The 14676-nt window shown below is 42.1% G+C and overlaps 2 protein-coding genes and 1 pseudogene across 2 annotated transcripts in view; all 3 read left to right on the forward strand.

Moving 5' to 3' along the window:
* Positions 1–14676, forward strand: part of LOC100300510 (T cell receptor beta constant 1) — a gene marked incomplete in the record, with an annotated part of 535695 nt that overhangs the window by 254924 nt on the left and 266095 nt on the right.
* The window catches only part of LOC509513 (uncharacterized), a 283704-nt gene that overhangs the window by 21538 nt on the left and 247490 nt on the right, over positions 1–14676 (forward strand).
* On the forward strand, positions 11235–12112 carry LOC132345148 (T cell receptor beta variable 19-like; annotated as a pseudogene).

Here is a 14676-nt window from a genome sequence, read left to right on the forward strand (position 1 = left end):
GCATCACTGACTCGATGGACATGGGTTTGGGTGGACTCTGGGAGTTGGTGATGAACAGGGAGGCCTGGTGTGCTGCGATTCATGGCGTCGCAAAGAGTCAGACATGACTGAGCGCCTGAACTGAACTGAACTGAACTGGTGTTTAAGTAGGCATTTTATATATGATAGAGCCATCACTGGAGGTATGCAGGGGAAAAATGCAGTGTTCTTCTTGGACAAGCTGTTATCCACAGAAATAAGGATGGACTTAAATTCATTTTCACAGCCTAAGCAAAAATAATTATTATTAAAGAATCAAATGCTTATACACAACTTTAAAATGTTAGCTGTCTGGTAAATAACTGGTAAGTATATCTTTATGATCTTGGGGTACAAGAACATAATTATAAAGAATTAAATGTATACCCTCCCCAAAGAGAATGTAGACTCAACTAAATTAGGAATTCCAACTTAAAAAAAAAAGGCATTACAAAGAGTGAAAGACAAACCAGTGATTGAACAGATATTAGCAGCACATGTAACTGACAAAGTTTGCTATCAGGAATATGTAAGGAATTGTTACAAATAAGTAATAGCTGAACATTCAAAAAGAAATGTGGTCAAACGGCAGTGTACTAAAAACACTAGTGGCCTATAAACAGAAAAAATATATTCAACCAAAAAGTAAGAGAATTATAGAAAAAGGTCTACTTCTGCTTCACTGACTACGCTAAAGCCTTTGACTGTGTGGATCACAACAAACTGTGGAAAATTCTGAAAGCAATGGGAATACCAGACCACCTGATCTGCCTCCTAAGAAACCTGTATGTGTGTCAGGAAGCAACAGTTAGAACCAGACATGGAACAAGAGACTGGTTGAAATTTGGGAAAGGAGTACATCAAGGCCATAGATTATCACCCTGTTTATTTAACTTATGTGCAGAGTACATCATGTGAAATGCTGGGCTGGATGAAGCACAAGCTGAAGTTAAAATTTCTGGGAGAAATATCAATAACCTCAGATATGCAGATGATACCACCCTTATGGCAGAAACTGAAGAGGAGCTAAAGAGCCTCTTGATGAAAATGAAAGAGGAGAGTGAAAACTTTGGCTTAAAACTCAACATTCAAAAAACTAACATCATGGCATCCGGTCCCATCACTTCCTGGCAGATAGATGGGAAACAATGGAAATAGTGACACCCTTATTTTCTGGGCTCCAAGATCAGAGCAAATAGTGACTGCAGCTATGAAATTAAAAGACTCTTACTCCTTGGAAGAAAAGCAATGACCAACCTAGACAGCATATTAAAAAGCAGAGACATTTACTTTGCCAACAAAGGTCTGTCTAGTCAAAGCTATGGTTTTTCCAGTAGTCATGTATGGTTGTGAGAGTTGGACCATAAAGAAGGCTGAGCACCAAAGAATTGATGCTTTTGAACTGTGGTGTTGGGGAAGACTCTTGAGAGTTCTTGGACTGCAAGGAGATCAAACCAGTCAATTGTATAGGAAATCAGTCCCAAATATTCATTGGACGGACTGATGTTGAAGCTGAAGCTCCAACACTTTGGCCACCTGATATGATGCCCTGACTCATTGCAAAAGACCCTGATGCTGGGAAAGATTGAAGGCAGGAGGAGAAGGGGATGACAGAGGATGGGATAGTCGGATGGCATCACCAACTCAATGGACATGAGTTTGAGCAAGCTCCAGGAGTTGGTGATGGACAGGGAAGCCTGGTGTGCTGCAGTCCATGGGGTCACAAAGAGTCAGACATGACTGAGTGACTGAACTGATCTAAACTGAAAAATCATAAAAATGCTAACTAAAACTAGATTGATATACCATTTTATCCTAATAGACTGGCAAAGTTAAAAGACCATAAATGACAGGAATTCCATGGCCATCTAGTGGTTAAGATTCTGGGCTTCCCCTGTAGCGGTGGGGCCGGGGGGGCAGCGGGTCGGGGGCGGGGGGAGAGGGACTTCGTTCTATTCCTGTTCAGGGTACTAATAAACTGCATGCCAATGGGCACAGCCAGAAATTTAAAAAATTAGAAAGAATAGTACCAATTGAATTTTAGATGTGCAACCCTAGAAAACATCAACAGTTGTTGGGATTATTTATCTGGCTTAATTTGGAGCTTCCCTGGGGCCACCCTCATGGCTCAGACAGTAAAGCATCTGCCTGCAATGCTGGAGACCCCGGTTCAATCCCTGGGTTGGGAAGATCCCCTGGAGAAGGAAATGGCAAACCACTCCAGTATTCTTGCCTGGAAAATTCCATGGACGGAGGAGCCTGGCGGGTTACAGTCCATGGGTTACAGAGAGTTAGACACAACTGAGCGACTTCATTTTAATTTGGAAAGCATTTTGTCTTAGAATGTAAAGTTGACATGGTGACCCTAAGGCTCAATTTTTATATTCCTAGGTAAAGAGAAATATTATACCTTGGTATGTAAAGAAAGGTATAAGAATGAAGTCCTGTTTGGACTAGCACCAAAATCTAGAGGAGAAAACTAGTGGACATGAACTCAGAATGGATAATAAATTCTGACTGTTAATAATAAATGGAACCTTATATATTAGTGATGGCTCATCAGGTAAAGAATCCGCCTGCTTTGCAGGAGACACAGGAGATGCAAGTTGGATCCCTGGGTTGAGAAGATCCCCTGGAGGAGGACATGGCAACCCACTCCAGGATTCTTGTCTGAAAAATCCCAGGGACAGAGGAACCTGGTGGGCTACAGTCCATGGGGTCACAAAGAGTCAGACACGACTGAGGGAATGAGCAGGCATGCACATATTAGCAAAAGTGAATTATATAAAATTATCTGCAAAAACATAAATTATTATCACAGACATAAAAGTGAATAAAAATATGACACAGAAAAAGTATAGACAGAATGAATCCCTTAGATAAATTTCAAAGACATAAAACACTGATTAAAATATAATTTACAGATTCTTACACAAGTTAAAACTGAAAATGGAACGAAAGAGAGTAAATACTGGACATTGGGATTGTGTTTTCCAAAACCTGGTAGACAAAGAATGATAAAATCTGGAAAAATAATACAGGGACTTAAAAATTCTCAGAGAAAATCTGTATCCTAAGCTAACAGTTTCAGGCTGCTACTGCTGCTAAGTCGCTTCAGTCGTGTCCGACTCTTAGTGACCCCATAGACGGCAGCCCACCAGGCTCCCCGGTCTCTGGCATTCTCCAGGCAAGACTACTGGAGTGGGTTGCCTTTTCCTTCTCCAATGCATGAAAGTGAAAGTGAAGTCGCTCAGTCGTGTCCGATCTTCATGACCCCATGGACTGCAGCCTACCAGGTTCCTCCATCCATGGGATTTTCCAGGCAAGAGTACTGGAGTAGGGTGCCATCCTCTTCTCCGAACTCCTCTAATAGCAGGACCTAATCTTACACTTTTTAACCCTCCATAGCATCTACCACTTATCTACTACCTGTAGCTCTCTGGGTCAAACAGAATTAACAAGTAAGTAAATGAAGTCCACCACTCTTTCTGGTCATGATTATGCTGAATATCTAGCCAATAGAACTAGAAAGAAGGGTGAGGATGAGGAAAGGAGCGAATAAATGATTAAAGACAGATGGAAAACTGAGAAGAACCAAAGGAATCTAAAGAAGAATTGCATTATTAATAACAACAAATTTAATAAATTGACTGAATTTAACATAAACTTAAAAAGTCAGTTTATTTCCATATATTAGCAAGAAACAGTCAAAAATATGTTTTTTAAGGAGAGAGACCATTTACAAATTATAACAACATATAAAATACATTAAAAATCTATTAGGTAAATGATGACTTAATTCAGAAAAGTATCACATTTTAGGGAAAACATTTAAAAAACCTGAAACAAGTGAAGCTATACACCACGATCATGAATAAGCTAAACCAATAGAAAGAGTATTCCTGTTTTTGTACTATCATCTATGTATTCAATGCCACACTACCCAAAATCACAAAAGATATTCCCATGAAACTTGATGAAAGTCACTGAAATTTAGGCAAAGAGAGAGAATAGGCAAGATAATGTTACGATTACCAAGACAGGTAGAGAAAGAAAGATAAGAATCTAGAAAAATAACACGGAGATTTGGAAATTCTCAGTGAAAGTCTGTTTCCTAAATTGATTGTTCCAGGCAAGATCATTCATTTTGTGATTTCTCTAGATGTACTGCATGTTCATCACAAATATTTGCAGAGCTCAAAATTTGTTTTTTTAACATCAAGTAGCTGCTATACGATTTTGTAAATGCAATAGAAGCTGTGATTGACATATAGCAAAGTGTATCATTCATTGCCTAAGAGGGAAGGGAGGAGGGGAAAGGGCAAATAGACAAGTTAAAAAAGGAAATAAATCACTGATGTGAAATGACTTCTATTCTTTAAAGACTGATGAGAGAGAAGAATTGGGAAAAAAGGAAAATAAAGCAGTTTCAAATTCAAACTAGTTGTTTCACCAGCTTTCTCTGCCCTCCCAGCCTATGAAATGTTAAGAGACTCATGTACACAGGGGCTATAATGACCACGTCACAAGGAATTGCTGAAGGGGGATGAGCACCTTAGGGGAAAAGTCACCACCCTGATTTCTCCCTGAGCAAGACGTATGCTTCAGCCTCCTGTGCTGTGCAGCTTTTTTTTCTTCTAAGGAGCAGGTATATCCCTGTTGTGAAGTTGTTGGATTCCAATCTCAGGACTTTGTCCTGTGGCTGCAAAATCAGCCTTTCTCCTGGGCTTTCATTGCACTTACTGTCTCATTCCTTACAGGCTCCATGGATGAGGATGGAGCTCCTGATGACCTCCTCAGGGTGAGGTCATCCAGAGTCCAGGTCATCTGGTCAAAGGAAAAGGCCAGAAAGCAAAGATGGATTGTGTCCCCATAAGAGGACATATTAATGTTTACTGGTATCACAGGAAGCTGGAAGAAGCATTTGAGTTCTTGGTTTACTTTCAGAAGCAAGACATTGTGAAAGGCACAGAAGTGTTCAAAGAGCGATTTTCAGCTGAGTGCCGCCAAAACTCACCCTGAGCCTGGAAATCAACTCCACCGAGGCAGCAGACTCGGCTCTGTACTTCTGTGCCAGCAGCCGGTCCATAGTGCTGCGCGTCAGCTTTTCTTAGAGCACAAACTCACCGTGGACCCATCTCAGGAAATCAGTGGTGTTGTAGGAGGGTAGGAACTAACAGAAACCCACCTTGAAAGAGCATAAAGCAGAAGGAAAAATCTGTAAATGGCCACACAGGATCAGCAGAAGGGGAGGTGGAAAACAGCTGGTGGGAACACAAACCAAGGACGGGGCAGGAAGCTGTGAGGGGTCTCATTTTCCAGTTTGCAGGGTATCTGGCAAAGGAGAGACACAGGATGTGACCTTGATGGGTTCCTAATAATCTTTATTAAGATATGTAATTTTGAGCTTTTCACCTGGCAAAACTGTGTCTTCAGAAATAAGGATAATCAAGAGAGGCACCCTGATCACCTTGCTCAGCACATTAATTGATCCAGACCCAGGGACTCCTTAGGGGTTCATGGCTGCTTCTCTCAGCTGTCCCTGCCAGAGGAGCTGAGCAAGAAACTCAGCAACTCCCTAGGTCCTGAATACTACAATTACACAAGCTTTAAAAGCAACAACTCTGCAATAAAATGCACCCAATTTGAGTATATGTTTCAACACTTTTTGAGGAGATTTTGCACCTGTATAGATAGCTGGCCGGAGAAGGCAATGCTACCCTACTCCAGTACTCTTGCCTGGAAAATCCCATGGAAGGAGGAGCCTGGTAGGCTGCAGACCATGGGGTTGCTAGGAGTCCGACATGACTGAGCGACTTCACTTTCACTTTTCACTTTCATGCACTGGAGAAGGAAATGGCAACCCACTCCAGTGTTCTTGCCTGGAGAATCCCAGGGACGGGGGAGCCTGGTGGGCTGCCCTCTATGGCGTCGCACAGAGTCGGACACGACTGAAGGGACTTAGCAGCATAGTTAGCTGGCATGACAATCAAAACACAGAATACTTCTCCCTCCCCTAAAAGTCCCTCCTTGCTATTTTACTGAGGTCTTTTTAAGTTCTTTAAGCTTGACTTCCTATTTTTTAATCATAAGATCATAGCATCCAATCCCATCACTTCATGGCAAATAGATGAGGAAAAATTGGAAACAATGAAAGACTTTATTTTCTTGGGCTCCCAAATCACTGCAGATGGTGACTGAAGGCATGAAATTAAAAGACGCTTGCTCCTTAGAAGAAAAGCTATGACAAACCTAGATAGTGTTTTAAAAAGCAGAGACATCACTTTGCTGACACAGGTCCATACTGTCCAACTATGGTTTTTCAGTATGCATGTACAGATGTGAGTTGAACCACAAAGAAGTCTGAGAGCCAAAGAATTGATGCTTTTGAAATGTGGTGCTGGAGAAAACTCTTGAGAGTCCTTTGGACAGCAAGGAAATCAAACCCATCAATCCTAAATGACATCAACTCTGAATATTCATTGGAAGGACTAATACTGAAGCTGAAGCTCCAAGAGTTTGGTCATTTGATGTGAAAAGCCGACTCATTGGGAAAGACCCTAATGCTGAGAAAGATTGAAGGCAGCAGGAGAAGGGGATGACAGAGGATGAGATGGTTGGATGGCATCACAGACTCAGTGGGCACGAGTTTGAGTAAACTCCAGGAGTTGGTGATGGACAGGGAGGCCTGGTGTGCTGCAGTCCATGGGTTCTCAAAGAGTTGGACACGACTCAGCGACTGAATTGAACTGAAATGATGCTAACTCATTAAACTGTGTACATTAAATATGTGCAGTTTTGGTACATGAATGATAGCTCAATGAAGTTGTTAAAAATAATTAGAAAGTAAGTAAATCTAGGGCTTCCCTGATAACTCAGTTGGTAAATAATCCCCTTCAATGCAGGAGACCCCGGTTCGATTCCTGGGTTGGGAAGATCTGATGGAGAAGGGATAGGCTACCCACTCCAGTATTCTTGGACTACCCTTGTGGCTCAGCTGGTAAGAATCTGCCTGCAATGTAGGAGACCTGGGTTCAAACTCTGGGTTGGGAGGAAGCTGTTAAAAAAAATAAAAGGCAAGTAAATGTAATTCAAGCCAAAAGGGCTGCTTAGAACAGTGCGTGTATGCTTGCTCAGACATGTCCAACTCTTTGCAACACCATGGAGTGTAGTCCACCAGGCTCTTCTGTCCGTGGGATTTTCCAGGCAAGAATACTGGAGTGGGTTGCCATTTCCTTCTCCAGTTCATGAAAGTGAAGAATGAAAGTAAAGTTGCTCAGTCATGTCCGACTCTTTGCGACCCCAGGGACTGTAGCCTACCAGGCACCTCCGTCCATAGGATATTCCAGGCAAGAGTACTGGAGTGGGTTGCCATTGCCTTCTACAGATAAGAGTGCAAAGGCCATTAAACTAGGAAACAACATTCTTTCTAATGAACGGTGCTAGGAAAACTGGATATCCATGTACAAAAGAATACAGTTGCATCCCTTCCTCATACCATATACAAAAATTCACTCAAATGTATCAAAGAGCTAAGTATAAGATCTGAGATTATTTTAGAAGAAAACAAAGGTATAAATCTTCATGATGATGGAATAGGCAATGATTTAACTATCACACCAAAACCACAGGCAGCTGAGAAAAGCTAGGTAGGCTGGAATTCTTTGAACTGAAAAAAAAAAAAGTTTGTGCTTCAGAGAGCACTCTCAAGAGAGGTAAAGATAACCTCCAAAATGAGAAAACTGATTTATTGTTTTATTAATACAATTAATTTATTAATAATTTTAATAATATTAATAACAGTATTAATGTTGATAATATTAATAATTAATTTATAGATAAAGTATGATTTACTAATCATATATCTATGATATATATATTAAAGCTTATATATATTTTAAAAAGCTTACAACTCAACAATAAAAAGACAAATAATCCAACTTTAAAGTGAGCAAAAGATCTAAATATACATCTTCAAAGAAGATATGTAAGTGGCCAATAAATGTAGCAGATAGTCAGCATCATTAATCATTAAAGAAATGAAATTAAAATCACAGTAAAATGCCATCTCACATCCACTTGGCTGTGATGAAAATGACAGACAACAACAAATTTGGGGGCAGCTGGGGAGGAATTGGGAGCCTCATGCATTGCTGGTGGGAATGGAAAATGGTACAGCCACTGTGTAAAATGTATGGGCAGTTCTTTGAAAGTTAAAGTGGAATTACCATATAACCTAGCAATTTCAACTGAAAGCATGTGTCCACACAAAAACTTTCACGTGTGTGTTCAGGCAGCATTATCTGTAATAGCCAAAAAAGTGAAGAGATAACTCATTTCCCTACTGCCCAAGCAGCCTGAGGATTCCTGGATCTGAAAGCATCCTGAAAGAGTCCCTTCAGGCTAGACGTGTGTGTTCAGTGATGGGTATTCTTGTGAATAGCATTAGTGAACAATTTGGAGTGTTTTCAGGAGAAATGACTGAGCGGATTCTAAGTGGTGATGGCAGCTAAGTTCTGATTGAAGCATGTAATTGGGTAAGCCTATGACAATAAGAGAGACCCTTTGAAGAAGGCCTTAGGACCCTGCTATTATAAAAGAAGGTCTTGAGCCATGGTTATTCGGACACTAAAAGTTACTATGTTCTTATTTATTATTCGAGGCCTGAAGCATCCTAGATGTACAAGGTACATCTCCTCCAGGGAGCCTGAGCGTTCTAAAAGGGAGGGATGGTGTCTAATTCCTTCTTTGCATCTTCTTTCATATAATTATCTACTGTCACAGGGTAGGAAAGGACAAAAGAATGGAAGGAAGGAAGATCCCTCACACACAGGTATTCCATTAATGATTAAAGAGAATAATACAAATAAATAGCAATGAGACAAAAGGTTTGAGAGGGAGAGTTTATGGTTTTTCTAGTGACAGTTCTTTGTATTACTTACATCAAAAAAATCAAGTAGGATATAACAGAGAAGAAAATGGATTATGAACCATTAACTAAGGTTCTCCCAAGATGCTTGAAGCCCTGCTTAGCTGAGGTGGAGGAAAGAAACTGAGTCAAATCATCTGTCTCTATTGTTTTTTGGCAGAAATTCTGGTCTCCACTTCCCTGCCTCTCAACAAACGTACCTAAATATCACATGAGGTCATTCCCTGGTAATGGGATGGTAATGGAAAATGGAAAGATGATACAAGCCAATGAAAGAAAATGGAGGAATTAAAAATAAAAAGTGTGCAGAAGTGGCACAAACTGTTTCAGAAGCTAAGGCTTGATAATGAAGCTACTCACCTCTCAAAACTATGTCCATAATGAAATATTCTAAACCAGGTTGTGTGCATAATTCGGAGGGGAAAAAGACTAATCTTGAACCTCAGTTCCATTTAAGTGAGGTACAAGATTAACTCTGGAGACAATGGGATGCACTGGAAATGGTGACCTCACAGGAAGACCCGCCTCATAGAAGCCAGCTTTGAGCTCTAGCTCCCCAAGCTGATGCACTAAATATACTTCCTGGTCCTGCCTGCAGGCTCCCCTTCATGCCCAACCCTGCCATGGGCACCAGCCTGCTCAGCTGAGGGGTCATCTGCTCCTGGTGGCAGTGAGTTTTGAGCTAACAGATCAGCATCACTGGACTTTATCTGTAGGTCAATAGCTGTGTTAAGAATATGCCCTGGACCTCCATGTTGCTCAGAGATGTTTTAAAAGGTATTGACATTCATACCAATGCAACTAATTGCATTTTGGAGTACAAAGCAAAATTCCTATGAACTTTTAAATGAATGCAGGAGACTTCAAACATTTCTGAGCTCCCCTTGCCTTGCTTCACTGGAAGGCACTCACGTCCCCTTCTATTAAAACTCCGTCTCATGCAGTCCCTTCAGCTCTGAGGTCCCATGAATGTTGGCATCACCAGGAACCCAAGACACCTTGTCAGGGGTGAAGAACAGGAGGTAACACTGAGATGCAGCCCAGTGAAAGGACACAGTTAAGTGTACTATCAGCAGCTCCTGGAGGAAGACCTGAAATTCATGATTTACCTTGAGGAAACAAAAAATCACAGATGAGTCAGGAATGCCACTGGAGCGCTTTTCTGCTGAATTACCCAAAGAGGGACTCGGTGTCTTGAAGATACAGTTGGTGGAGCTGGAAGACTCTCCAGTGTGTTTCTGTGCCAGTTCCTAATCCATATCAATGCAGTCATGTCCTTCCACTGCACAAACATTCTCCAGGCCCATCCCAGAAACAGCCGTGGGCTGGGGAAGCCGACATGTCTGATTAGTGAAATTGGCTACAAAGCCTTCCAAGGGATGAAGATGGAGACAGGAGAGGGCTGGAACACGCCAACTGAGGCTCAGGGATGAAGACTCTGTTACCCCAAAACGGGAACATAATTTAGAACAACATCATTTGTCATGGGAAATATGCATCCTGATGCTTCTCTTTACTTCATACTCTACTTCGAGTTCTCTGCTGCATGCTTTAAATAAGGGTTTTATTTTATCACCAAGACAAGGAAAGGCACTATTTCTTCATTTTCAACTTAGGAAAATATGGTTTCAGGAGTTCACTTTTTCTTTCTCAAGCTCAAAAAAATGGGAGGTGGGCTGTGGGGAAACAGAGAGAGAAAACACAGGTGTGTTTGGCCAAAAGGGTTGTGCTCTTTATACCAACATATGTTGCCTCTTATTCTTTCTGGAACGTTCCCTGCCTAGTACTTGCACAGGTAGGTATGGATGCCAGGATTAGAAATTCTTCAAACGTCTATGGTACATCCCAGAGATGGTGGGAATAGAGTTGGATAAACTGGTCTGGAATTTAGGAGATGGGTCTGATCCTGAAATATTCATTAGAAACACATCACCTCAGATTTTAATCTCAGTGAATTTTTATTTGTTTTTTTATTCTCATCAAACAAAAAATGTTGGACACCTACAGAACACCGTTTTGTTATCATTTTCTTTGATGAAACAATTGCAGAAAATCATAAAGCAGATGAAGCAACAAGGACCTACTGTACAAAACAGGCAACTCTGCTCAGGGCTATGTGGCAGCATGGATGGGAAGGGAATTTGGGGAGAATGGATACAAGTATATATATGGCTTAGTCCCTTTGAAAACATCAAACATGGTTAATACTATACTCCATTACAAAATAAAAAGTTAAAAAAACTAAACTCTACATTCTTGTGTAACCAGAGCATCTGCTGTGCTCCCATTGTGATCAAACCTTCCTTACTGCAAGGAGGAAGGTGGGCCAATCACAGTGAGGCTCTGGCCTGGAAATGTGGGGTGGCGCCCACTAGGGCCAGACAAAATGCAGAGTTTGGGGGAGGGAGGCACAAGGGAGGTGCAAGTGATTCAGATCTCTGTCCTCAGTCGCCTCATCTGCCAGATTAGGGAGACCCTCTTGGATATCTACAGGATCCTGTCCAACTCTCCTTTCTGGGCTTCTGATAGATTCCACACATTCAACCAAGGGGAGCCCCATAACTAAGTTGCTTTCTTCATCGGTCTGTGCTGGGGGCTACGAGGAGACCCCCTTCCCACTATGGGCAACCAGGTGATCTGATGTGTGGCCCTTTGTCTCTTTGGAGCAGGTGAGTCCCGGGTTCAGAGAGCAGCTTCCCATCCTAAAGACTCTCAGCTCCAGAGCTAAGCCTTTCCCTCACGGCAGCAGCATTGGCTGCCCTCTTGGGCCTTGTTTCCCGAGTTGTTCCCTTTCTTCCATAGGCACTGTGGCTGGTGGGGTCACTCAGACCCCTAAATACCTGCTCAAAAAGGAAGGCGGAGCTGTGACCCTGGAATGTGAACAGGATTTTGATTACGACTCAATGTACTGGTACCGACAGGACCCAGGTTTAGGACTGAGGCTGATCTTCTTCTCCCGAGTTGTAAACAATGTTCAGAAAGAAGACATAGCTAAAGGCTACAGCGCCTCTCGTGAAAAGAAGCCTTTCTTTCCTCTTACCATGACATCAGCACAGAAGAACCAGACGGCTCTGTATCTCTGTGCTGCTAGTAGAGACACAGTGACTCAAAGCCACCTCCTCTCTGCACACAAATGAGTCCTGCTTCCCACCAGGTGGCGGGGCTTTTCTGTGTTCAGTACCCTTGGCAGTCGGCTTCTTCCTCCTGAACCAGGCACCCAAAGCAGCTGCTGCAGCAACACATGTCATGGAATGGCACAATCATGATTCAGCAATCCACTGGGTTGATTCTTAAAAATCACACCTATCTACATTAGGGGGCTTCCCAGGTAGCACAGCAGTAAAGAATCTGCCTGCCAATGCAAGAAATGCAAAAGATGTGGGTTTGATCCCTGGGTCAGGAAATTCCCCTAAAGAAGGAAATAGCAACCCACTCCAGTATCTTGCCTAGACAATCCCATGCACAGAAGAGCCTGGCGGGCTACAGTCCATGGTGTTGCAAAGAGCCAGATACGACTTAGCGACTAAATCACCTATGGAAAGGAAACAGATTTCCTCCTTCCAGTGGAAGAATTTATGACAAAAAAAAAAGCAGATTTTAAAACATCACTTGATTTCAAAACATCCACTGTAAAACTATCAAACTCTTTATTATTTCAGGGTGCTCCTAGTACTAAAAAGAACTCTTCGTGAAATTTCATAATGGCCCCTATTCCCATGGCCAAGTTGTAAGAAAGTGACTGTATGAACGTCAAAAAAGTATTACTCAATGTTTTCTTAGTGTTAAGAAGCCATTGCATCAATTACCTTGGAAGAACAATTTCTAGAAAAATACAATAAAATAACTATAATTTTTCTTGGACACCATATACATAGTTTGAAAAAATAATGAGTAAATTAGACAAGTCAGAAAACCAGTTTAATTGTACAAAAACTTAAATAGTCCAGAATTCTGAGGAAGTAGAAAGGGATATGTGAGAAAAACCTACTGTCATGGCAGCTCTATTCATGGTGACCTCAAGCTGGAAAACACCCAAATGACCATCAGCAACACGGTGAACAAATAACTACCCTTAGGAATGGAATCAAATCTAGCAGAAAAGCAAATGTTATTTGTGAAATCATGGATGGATCTCATAAATGCATGGATCTCTTCTTGAAAAAGAAGCCAGAGCACAGACTGTACAAAGTTAAGGTAGCAGCTACATTCTGAGGGTATTTTTATTTACTTGTAGAGAAGCATAGGGGGGGTTTTGGGTTATGAAAATGTCCTCTATCTTGATCTGGGGCATAGTTATATAGATGTAGTCATTTGTGAAATTTCACTATGCTGTACACTCAAGGTTTGTGTAGTCTATTATATGTGGGTTTTATATCTCATTTTAAAAGCTTAGGAATACAACAGTAACAACAGCCACCTCAAAATGTAGTGACTTTAACATATATTATCTCTCATGGTTCTGTGGGCTGAGTGGGCCTGGCTGGGCAGTCCGCATTTGGGGTTGCTCATGCGACTGGATGGACGTGAGTCTGAGTGAACTCCGGGAGTTGGTGATGGACAGGGAGGCCTGGCGTGCTATGATTCATGGGGTCGCAAAGACTCGGAAACGACTGAGCGACTGAACTGAACTGAACTGAGGCGGTCATGGTCAGATAGTCCCTGAGGCGGGAGACGCCTGAGGCTCCAGTCGCCTGCACATCCAAGATGGCGTCTTTCCGCACGTGGCTGACCCCTGCCCTGGGGTGCCTGGGACAGCTGTGCACCAGCCTAGCACGTCTGTCTTTGTACCCTCAGCCCCTCAATGTGGCTAGGTGGGTTTCCTTGCAGAATGGTGGCCTCGGGGTAGTGAAAATGATTATCTCGTGGCTGGCTTCCCCTAGAGTGAGCATTCAAGAGACCCTGGAGGGATCTATCACATTACTTGTGACCCAGCTTCAAAAATCATAGCATCACTTCTACCGCATTTAGACTATTATAAAGAGATGTGTGTTTATATGATACATAGATATGTTTAGTATTCAGTCCATTATATGAGGGGACTGGCATAAGATACTCATGAAATAAATACTTCATTGAGAAGATGAGGACGTGTTTTTTTTTCAGTGTGAAGAAGCATTGAGCTTCTAGCCTGATAGTCCTTATGTTCATCTACGGTTCTAGTGATTAATAAGCATGAGTTGTCTTGATTACTTTGAGGATACGTTACAGAAGTAAAGAATTAACAATGCCATTTACCACACAAATATAGCCATTTCCTTACATAAGACTAGGAAACTACTATCATTTCAATGATCTAGGCCTCAGTTTCTGTCCTATAACATTGAGAGTTGGGTTAGAACATCTCTGAGTTCTTCCAGCAATGTTTGAATGGTTCTTTTATGGAAAAGGGCTTCCCTGGCGCCTCAGACAGTAAAGAATCTGCCTGCAATGCAGGAGACCCAGGTTCACTCCCTGGGTTGGGAAGATCCCCTGGAGAAGGGCATGGCTATCCACTCCAGTATTCTTGCCTGGACAATCCTATGGACAGAGGAGCCTGATGGGCTATAGTTCCAGAGGTCACAAAGAGTTGGACATGACTGAGCAAATTTCACTTTCACTTGATTGCAAGAGGGGTGGATCCTACATCAGTGGCAATTATGACCACCAGGAGGCAGACGAGAGCATGCTTAGAATTATGCAGACTCTCAGCCCTCCTTCTAGGGGTGGAGGAAGAAAGGGCAAGGTCATAT

Source organism: Bos taurus, chromosome 4 (assembly GCF_002263795.3).
Source record: "Bos taurus isolate L1 Dominette 01449 registration number 42190680 breed Hereford chromosome 4, ARS-UCD2.0, whole genome shotgun sequence".
Taxonomy (NCBI): domain Eukaryota; kingdom Metazoa; phylum Chordata; class Mammalia; order Artiodactyla; family Bovidae; genus Bos; species Bos taurus.